General features: G+C 51.6%; 1 protein-coding gene across 2 annotated transcripts in view; it reads right to left on the reverse strand.

The window, feature by feature from the left end:
* The window catches only part of SEMA4A (semaphorin 4A), a 28512-nt gene extending 21484 nt beyond the window's left edge, over positions 1-7028 (reverse strand). Inside the window, exon 1 of one of the 2 annotated variants that reach the window (XM_043878483.1) lies at positions 6920-7028. The gene's annotated coding sequence lies outside the window, so the exon portion shown is untranslated. Of the gene's footprint in view, positions 1-3927; positions 4030-6919 lie in introns of those variants that run through there. The other variant, XM_043878484.1, reaches the window with a different exon arrangement.
* Between the last annotated feature and the right edge of the window lie 379 nt (positions 7029-7407).

The raw sequence follows: 7407 nt of genomic DNA on the forward strand, positions 1-7407 counted from the left end.
TTGACCCCCTAGTTAGGGAACTAGATCCCACATGCTGCAACTAAGACCCGGCACAGCCAAAAAAAGAAGACTTACTTCAGACTCCCCCAGACTCTCATGGAGTCTCATTGCCTGGCCCCTGGGAGGAGCCATGAGCCCAGTCACCTGGAGAAAATTTTCTAGACTCTCAGAATCAAGGATCATTCCCACCTGGACCCCACATTTCATGTCCCCTAACCCTCAATTTAGAGTGGGAACCTACCTTGCTTCAGGTCTCTCTGCTTGAATGGACTGGCTTGTCTGGGAAGAATTCTGATGGTGGGGAGCGGGCAATGAGGGAGGAGGCTCCCAGCCCCTGCTGTGTTCCTCTCTCTCTGGAAGTCTTAGACTCAATGCCCTGAGCCTAGTTCTTCCTTCCGACAACAAGTCTTCTTTATCGCAACCATAAGTATGAAGTTTGCCTTATCAGGCTTTGACCTACCCAACAATTTTAGCTTCTAGGTATGACAGTAATCACCTTTATTTTTTTTGAAGCCTTCTTTATCCCAACCATAAGTATGAAGTTTGCCTTATCGATAAAGGCTTTGATCTACCCAACAATTTTAGCTTCTAGATACTACAGTAATCTCCTTTTTTTTTTTTTTGGTCTTGTCATGCAGCATGTGGGATCTTAGTTCCCTGACCAAGGATAGAACCCTCACCACCTGCATTGGAAGAATGGAGTCTTAACCACCTAGTCACCAAGGAAGTCCCCACATTTTAAAGATAAGGGGAGTGAGGAAAAGAGTAGCCAGAAGTAAAGGTAGACTCAGATCTGCCTCGTTCCAGAGTGAATCCCTTGGCTACAGTGTCTCTCAGGTGTCCTACTCCTGCCCGGGTCCAGGGAACTCAACTCTGAGCAACTTAGGTGGAGAACGCAAGTTCCAGGCCCCCTGGGCTAAGAAACAGTATCTCTGGGGTGAATCCTGACTCAAGAGGAAACAGAAGCCTACAAGTCCTACCTCCTGCCTCCACAAGGGCCTCCCGGGCTAGTTCCCTGAGGAGCCTGGTGGGGAGGAGGGTCACCTTGCCCCCTATCACTGCTCATCTTGTACCAGAGTCTCAGGAGTCAGACTTCAAGCCACACTGCCCTCTCTCTTGCTGCCACACAGAAAGCCAGCCCACAGTCAGGGCTGGCTTCCTGGGCACATAACCTGGGCAGTCACACAGGGCCCCACGCTCAGTCTGACACCCAAGTGCTGCTGTCTTATAAACCTTGATTTTTTTTTTTAACTAAAAAAAATATTTACTAATGTCTAATCCCACTTAAACATAGCACTGTCATAAAAGAAACTTTAAATCTAAGCATTTGCAATTTTTTTTATAATTTCACATATGTGTTGATGAAATCATAGTGAAGTTGATCTGGTAATCCATAAGATTTTCAGGTTGTAAACTGCAGAGGTTATATATGAGATAGGTGATTTCAGAAATGCAGGGAAGGAGTTTGGGAGTGGGGGAGGAAAAGGAGAAAGGAGATAAAGTCTTTGTAAACAGAGTTTTCTGTGGAATCGCCTGAAAACTTTTCTGGCATTCCACCTTGGAAAGATATTTTGGTAAATAGTCAATGTTTGAAAGTCTAGATTTTGAATGAGGGGCCCAAACTTTCATTTTGCACTGGGCCTGGCGAAAAATGTAGCAGGACCTCCCACAACATCGAGGATGCTCAGAACTGACGAGGTCCCACCCCCTCACTGTACAAATGAGGAAACCAAGGCCAGGGAGAGGAAGTGTCTTGGCTGAGGTTGAAGTAGGGCAGCAGTTCAGGTGGGGTGGCGGTAGGAAGGGGTCAGTGGTTCAGGACCAGGTTGTAGGGGCTATGCCATTCCACAGCTGCACTGTGGGGGCTCCCCAACTCCTTTCTCTCCCAGCCCTGGGGCCCAACCTGGGGACCCCCATGACAGCAATGCTGAGTTCAACCCTGACCTCCCAGTGGGGACTCCTCCCCCATGGCCCCTAGACCACATCGAATATAATAACCCCTTTCCGGCCAGCTTTCAGCCCAGGATGGAAATCTAGATGTGGGGATGGAAGTGGGGAGAAGTTGCTTCCCATACCTACCCCATGCTCACCCCAGGATTTCTGTCCCTTCTGCACTCTGATGGAGCCTGAATACCTCACCAAGGAAGGGGTCCTGGAGCCAGGAGAGAAGCCACTGCTGGCTGTGCCAGCGACCCAGCTGGTCTAATTCTTCCTACCACCTCTCCCCTCAGCTTCAGGGAAGCCCCAGAAGAGCACAGTCCTAGGGAACATCAGCTTCCTGGGTCCCCTTCTTAGCCCTATCTACCCAGTCCCTCATTATCCTCTTTTTTGCAATCACGAGCAAATCAAATCAACTTATAATTAAAGTGCCTAATGTGTGTAAGGCACTAAGGATATATCCCCAAGCCTCTACTCCCCCAGCGCCCCCCCACCTCTTCTCATCCCCATAGTCTCCAGCCTTCTTTCTGTCCGCCCAACCCAGTCCCCTTTAACCCCTTACCCAGTGCCTTCTAAGCTTCCTCCTCCTGTCCGACTAGTGCTGGAAGACTGAGCTGAGTATTGAACACAATGGCCTGACCCCCTCTGTCTGCCCCCTCCTCGGGGCAGAGCAAGCGCCAGACAATGGACCGCCCCCTCCGTTCTGAACCGTCAGCGCGCCCGCTCCCTTACCTGGAGCTTGGATATGCTGCTGCGTTTCCCTCCCTCTGGAATGCCAGGCTTCCTGTCTCCCAGTGCCTCCGTCCCTGCCACACCCCCGCCCCCCATCCCCAACCCCATCCCGCCTCACTGGTCCTCAGTCACCATGGCAACTGCATCTCTAAGTGGGAGGGACTAGAATCTCCCCATATTCTTCCTCCTCCTACTCGTGTCCCCCTGCGCCCCACCTTCTGCGGCTCCTGAATCCACATGTGTGGAGGACGCAGGGCTCTGGATGTGGGGGGAGGTGGGCGGGGGGGGCACACTAGCCTCTGGGGGTCCTTGCTCATCTCCCTTGCCCACTGTCAGGCAGACATCACGGTGCAGAAGTCCCCCAGCTTGGTTCAGGGGATTAGTTGAGGCCAATTCTCCTTTATGGCCAGTTTCTCTGGGTTTTCCCCCTTCTCTCAGGAACTGTGTATATGTAAGGGGGTCACACCTGGATGCTGGCCAGCCTGACCCCAGGCAAACTGAGTTTGCCAAGGAGGGTGCAAATGAACACAAATACGTATGCAAATAAGCCAAGAGACAAGGTCTCTGTCAAGAAGCCTAAGAAGCTATCTCCTATTAGTATCATCCTGGTTTGCCTGGCAAGAGCGCCGTTCATTCCTAAGCCACTTTACCAAGATGCCAGAAGCCTTTGGCTAACCCCCTGAGACCTAGCAGAAGAAGAAAGTTTGTGCTATAAGAGGAGGGACAGACGGTAGACTTCAGAAAGGACTTTCCAGAGGATCAGACCAGATAGGGATGAAAAGAGACAAGCTTAAGCTGGATTCTTTCCTAGCAGGGGTCTGGGCAGAAGCTTTGGAACCTGGGCCTGGTGTCTCTACTAGCCCTGATCCTGAGCCACTATTTACCAGAGCTCCCTCCTGTCCCCGCTGGGCCTCACCTTCTTCATTGGTAAAATGAGGAGTTGAAAAAGCCCCTTCTAGGGGACTTCCCTGGCGGCCCAGTGGTTAAGACTCTGCAATTCCACTGCAGGGGACATGGGTGCCACCCCTGGCTGGGAAACTCAGATCCTACACGTCACATGGCTAAAAAAAGAAAAACAAAAAGCCCCTTCTAGAATGGTCTCTTGGTCTGTGGGAAGATTGTGAAGAAAGGCACCATGGGCTGGAGAGCAGAAGCCCTGGATCATAGGCCTGGATCCCTATAACTTGCTGTGTGATCCTAGGCAGGGCACCTGCCCTCTCTGATTCACATAAGTAAAATGATGGCTTTTCAGCTTACCTGGGAGCAGCTTGGCTCATCTTTAGACTTAGTATTTTTACAAAGAAGGAAATGAGTGTTCTGGTGCCGGTCCAGGACAGAGAGTTTCACAGGCCAAATGTGGTTCCCCTTTAGGTCTGGTTTGGGGTAGTGAGTGAGCATTTCCGTCTGGGGCAGGGCAAGACGGGCAAGTGTCGAAAGGAGAAGTGGACTAAGCAGAGATGCTGTCACATCCCCCACCACTTCCTGACACGCCATCCTCTGTACCCTCAGCCCTGAGGCCTGGGGGATTCAGAGAAACCCAAGAGATTCTTCCTGAGGCAGGAGGTAGATGGGCCCCTCAGAGTAAAGTGATAGGAAATTCATTCCATGTGGACTGAAATTCCAAGAAGAAAGTAACAGGACAGTTAAGAGAGGAGGCCGGGCCCTGCCCAGACCACATATCACTCATCTTTAGGGGACCTGTCTGACCACATATGCACAGAATGGCTCCTTGGAGATCATGGGGAGTAATGCTAAGGGATGGCCTACCCATAGGCCTTTGTGGTGGAGTCCATCTTGACCAAGAGATGCGTGCGCAAACATGGAAGGATCCTGAGATATATGAAATATGGACTGTGAACTAGGCAAATCAAAATGATTGGCCAAAGGAAAACCAGAAGAAACACCCCATAAAAATAATTCAAACTACCACAAGGTTGCGACTAAGGGACTCTCCCTCTGAGTCTGCCCATGTATCTATTCACACATACTGTACTCTTTTCCTCCAAATAAATACTTTACTTGCTTCGCTGCTTTCCAGCCTTGTGGGAATTCTTTTCTGCAAAGCTGAAGGGCCAAGGCCCTTGTCACTGACCACTGGTCTAGTGGCTAGGATTTGGTGCTCTCACCACTGTGATCTGACCTCAATCTCTGGCTGGGGAACTGAAGCCCAACTTCAAGCCACTGCAGGCTACAGCCACTTGAAATCATTCTCCCCCAGGATTGGGACACACAGCAGGAGAGGAAGAAATGATTTGGAATCAAGGTGGCGGGACCTAAAAGAAACTGAAATTGAGCTAGGGCTATAAGACGAAAGTTGGATGACAGAAAGACTTTATACCTGGGGGTGTCCTTGGGCCCCTGCCCCCAATGCTTTCCCTTTTAGGGGGATTGGTCCCAGTCCCTGTAGCAGAATTGGAAGAGACTACATTTCCATTTCTGAAGAGGGAGGAAAGTAGGGGGTCTACAGTCCCCCCCCTCGCCTCATTCCAGGTTACCCAGCTGGGCTTCAGGGAACCCTCTCCTGGTTGTGACATGGAACTCAAAACTTAGAAGGAGCTAAGTTGTCCCATGAGGGAACAGAGACTTAGTCTCCGGAGGTAGCTATGGCTGCAGTTAAAATTTTACTGGGATGAGCGGGACCCCCAAGTCCCCTATGTCTAGCTCTTGGGAGTAGAGAAGGAGAAGCTTTCTGCAGCCTCACCTGCACTTCTCCAGCTGGGACACATGATGCCACTTACTCTGGTTTGGTTAGTCTGTTGCCCCATCTGTGGGAAGACAGGGTGTCAGGGCCCTATGTCCTTAATTGAAGGAGGGGCAGGAAGTGATTGGACAGAGGTCCCAGGAAAATGAGATGGGGAGTGAAGGGTGAGGAAACCCAGGCATCCTGTCCCCCTAGGCTCTGTCCCTTGAGATCCCTGGGGTTACCCTTCCCCCACTTTGAGGCCAGAGGACCACCCAGAGGGCCCCCTAAGTTATCCACTGAAGACACACCGATATTCCATGTCCACAGGGCTAGGAAACTGACATCCCGCGCCCCCCACCCCACCCCAGGGGCCGAGGTCCTCCTTCCCCACCACCTTCAAGCCTTACCCCCAGCCCAGCAGTGGAGACCCTAACCAAGGCGTCCAAGAAACTTCCAGCAGAGTCTGTACCGGGCAGGGGGCGGAGCAGAGGCAGGCCGGGAGGGGGAGGGGGTGGGGACCCCGCCAGCCCCCTCCGGTGTCCCAGTTCCCAGGCAGCTCTTAAAGGGACCAAGGAGAATTAGCTAGGGGCAGCTTAAGGGGGTAGGTGTAGAGGAAAGTGGGTGGTGGGGAGAGGATTAGGTCTGCCAGGGACAGGAAGACCAAAGTAGGGGGCCTGACACATCCCCTCTTCCTCCAGAAACCCCCAGACTCCTCAGTCTAGCCTTTTCCTCATCCCATGTGACCCCCATTTTGGCCACCCGGCTTATGACTACCACTTCCTCAAATCCTGGCCCCTATTTTCCCTTGGGTCCTTGCCCACTTCCTCCCCCCTTCCCCATATTCATGCCACCCCAGTCTCCGGTGGGAGCTGCCAGCTGGCACTGACTGGTACTCAGTGCAAGGATTGTAAGGGCCGGAGCAGGCCTGGCCCCAGAGGGGGCGGGGAGGCCAGCACCTCAGAGTCCGTTCAGGTTGGCCGGTGTGGGTGGGAGCAAGAGCAGCCCTCCCCTCTCAGCTGCCTTCTAAGTCCTGCTCCCTCCACCCCTCCGGCTGGGCCAGCCCCGAGGCTTCAGAAAGACCCAGAGACAAAGGGTCCCGTCTCAGCCCCTCCCTCCCGGCTCCCTGATAGGCTGTCAGGGTGGTGACATAGAAAAGGAAAATCTTGGCCTGTGACTTCTGGGCCTGGAGGGGCAGGGGGCAGCTGAGAGGGAAAAAGAAGTGGAAACTGAAAGGCAGCAGTGAGCCAGCAGAAAACCTCGGCTCTCATATCACTGCTCTGCTCAAAAATACCGCCTGGCTCCCCAGTGTCCTTGGAATTAATTTCAAGCTCCCTGATGGTGTTCTAGGCCTCCTCTCATCCCTTCAGCCTGGGAAGGCTCTGCCCAGTCCACCTGGACTCTGCCTTTCCTCAAGTTATCAGTTTATTATTTTTTCTGCATCCTTTTTTCTTATTCTTTTGTTTTTCTTCTTTTTTTAAATAAGAAAAAAATACAAAATATTTTTTAAAATGAGAAAAAAATCACTTTTAGTCTTTTTCAAGTTTTAGTTTGAACGGCATCCCCTACCTGGGATGGTGTTTCTTCTCATTTCTACCTGGTAGAAAACTTCCCACCTTGCCAGGCCCTTCTCCCAAAGGATCCCTTCCTCCGTAAAGCCCTCCTGGGTCCTCCCACAGTATTCTGAGTTGCCGCAGTGTTTTCTGGGAATCAGGAGGCCTGGGCTCCTCCAGCAGTGAACTGGGCGACTTCAGGTAAACCTCTCGTTTCTCTGAGTCTCTGCTGCCTCGCTTAAAACGGGACTACTAATAGCCTGCCCCCTAGTGGTGAATGTGCAAATTAGTTCTATCGTTTGGGAAGCAATTTGGCTAGAGGTCTCAGGTTCTCCAAAAATGCTCACACTGAGTCTATTTCTGAGTCTATGAATTTACAAATACTTATAAAACACCTACTATGTTGTCAGACACTTCACTAGGTACTGGAGATTCAGACAGACAAAAACAGCTGCCCTCGGATGTATGTATTCCAGTATGGAAGACAGATGATGAACAGATACA

Source organism: Cervus elaphus, chromosome 20, assembly GCF_910594005.1.
Source record: "Cervus elaphus chromosome 20, mCerEla1.1, whole genome shotgun sequence".
NCBI classification, from domain to species: domain Eukaryota; kingdom Metazoa; phylum Chordata; class Mammalia; order Artiodactyla; family Cervidae; genus Cervus; species Cervus elaphus.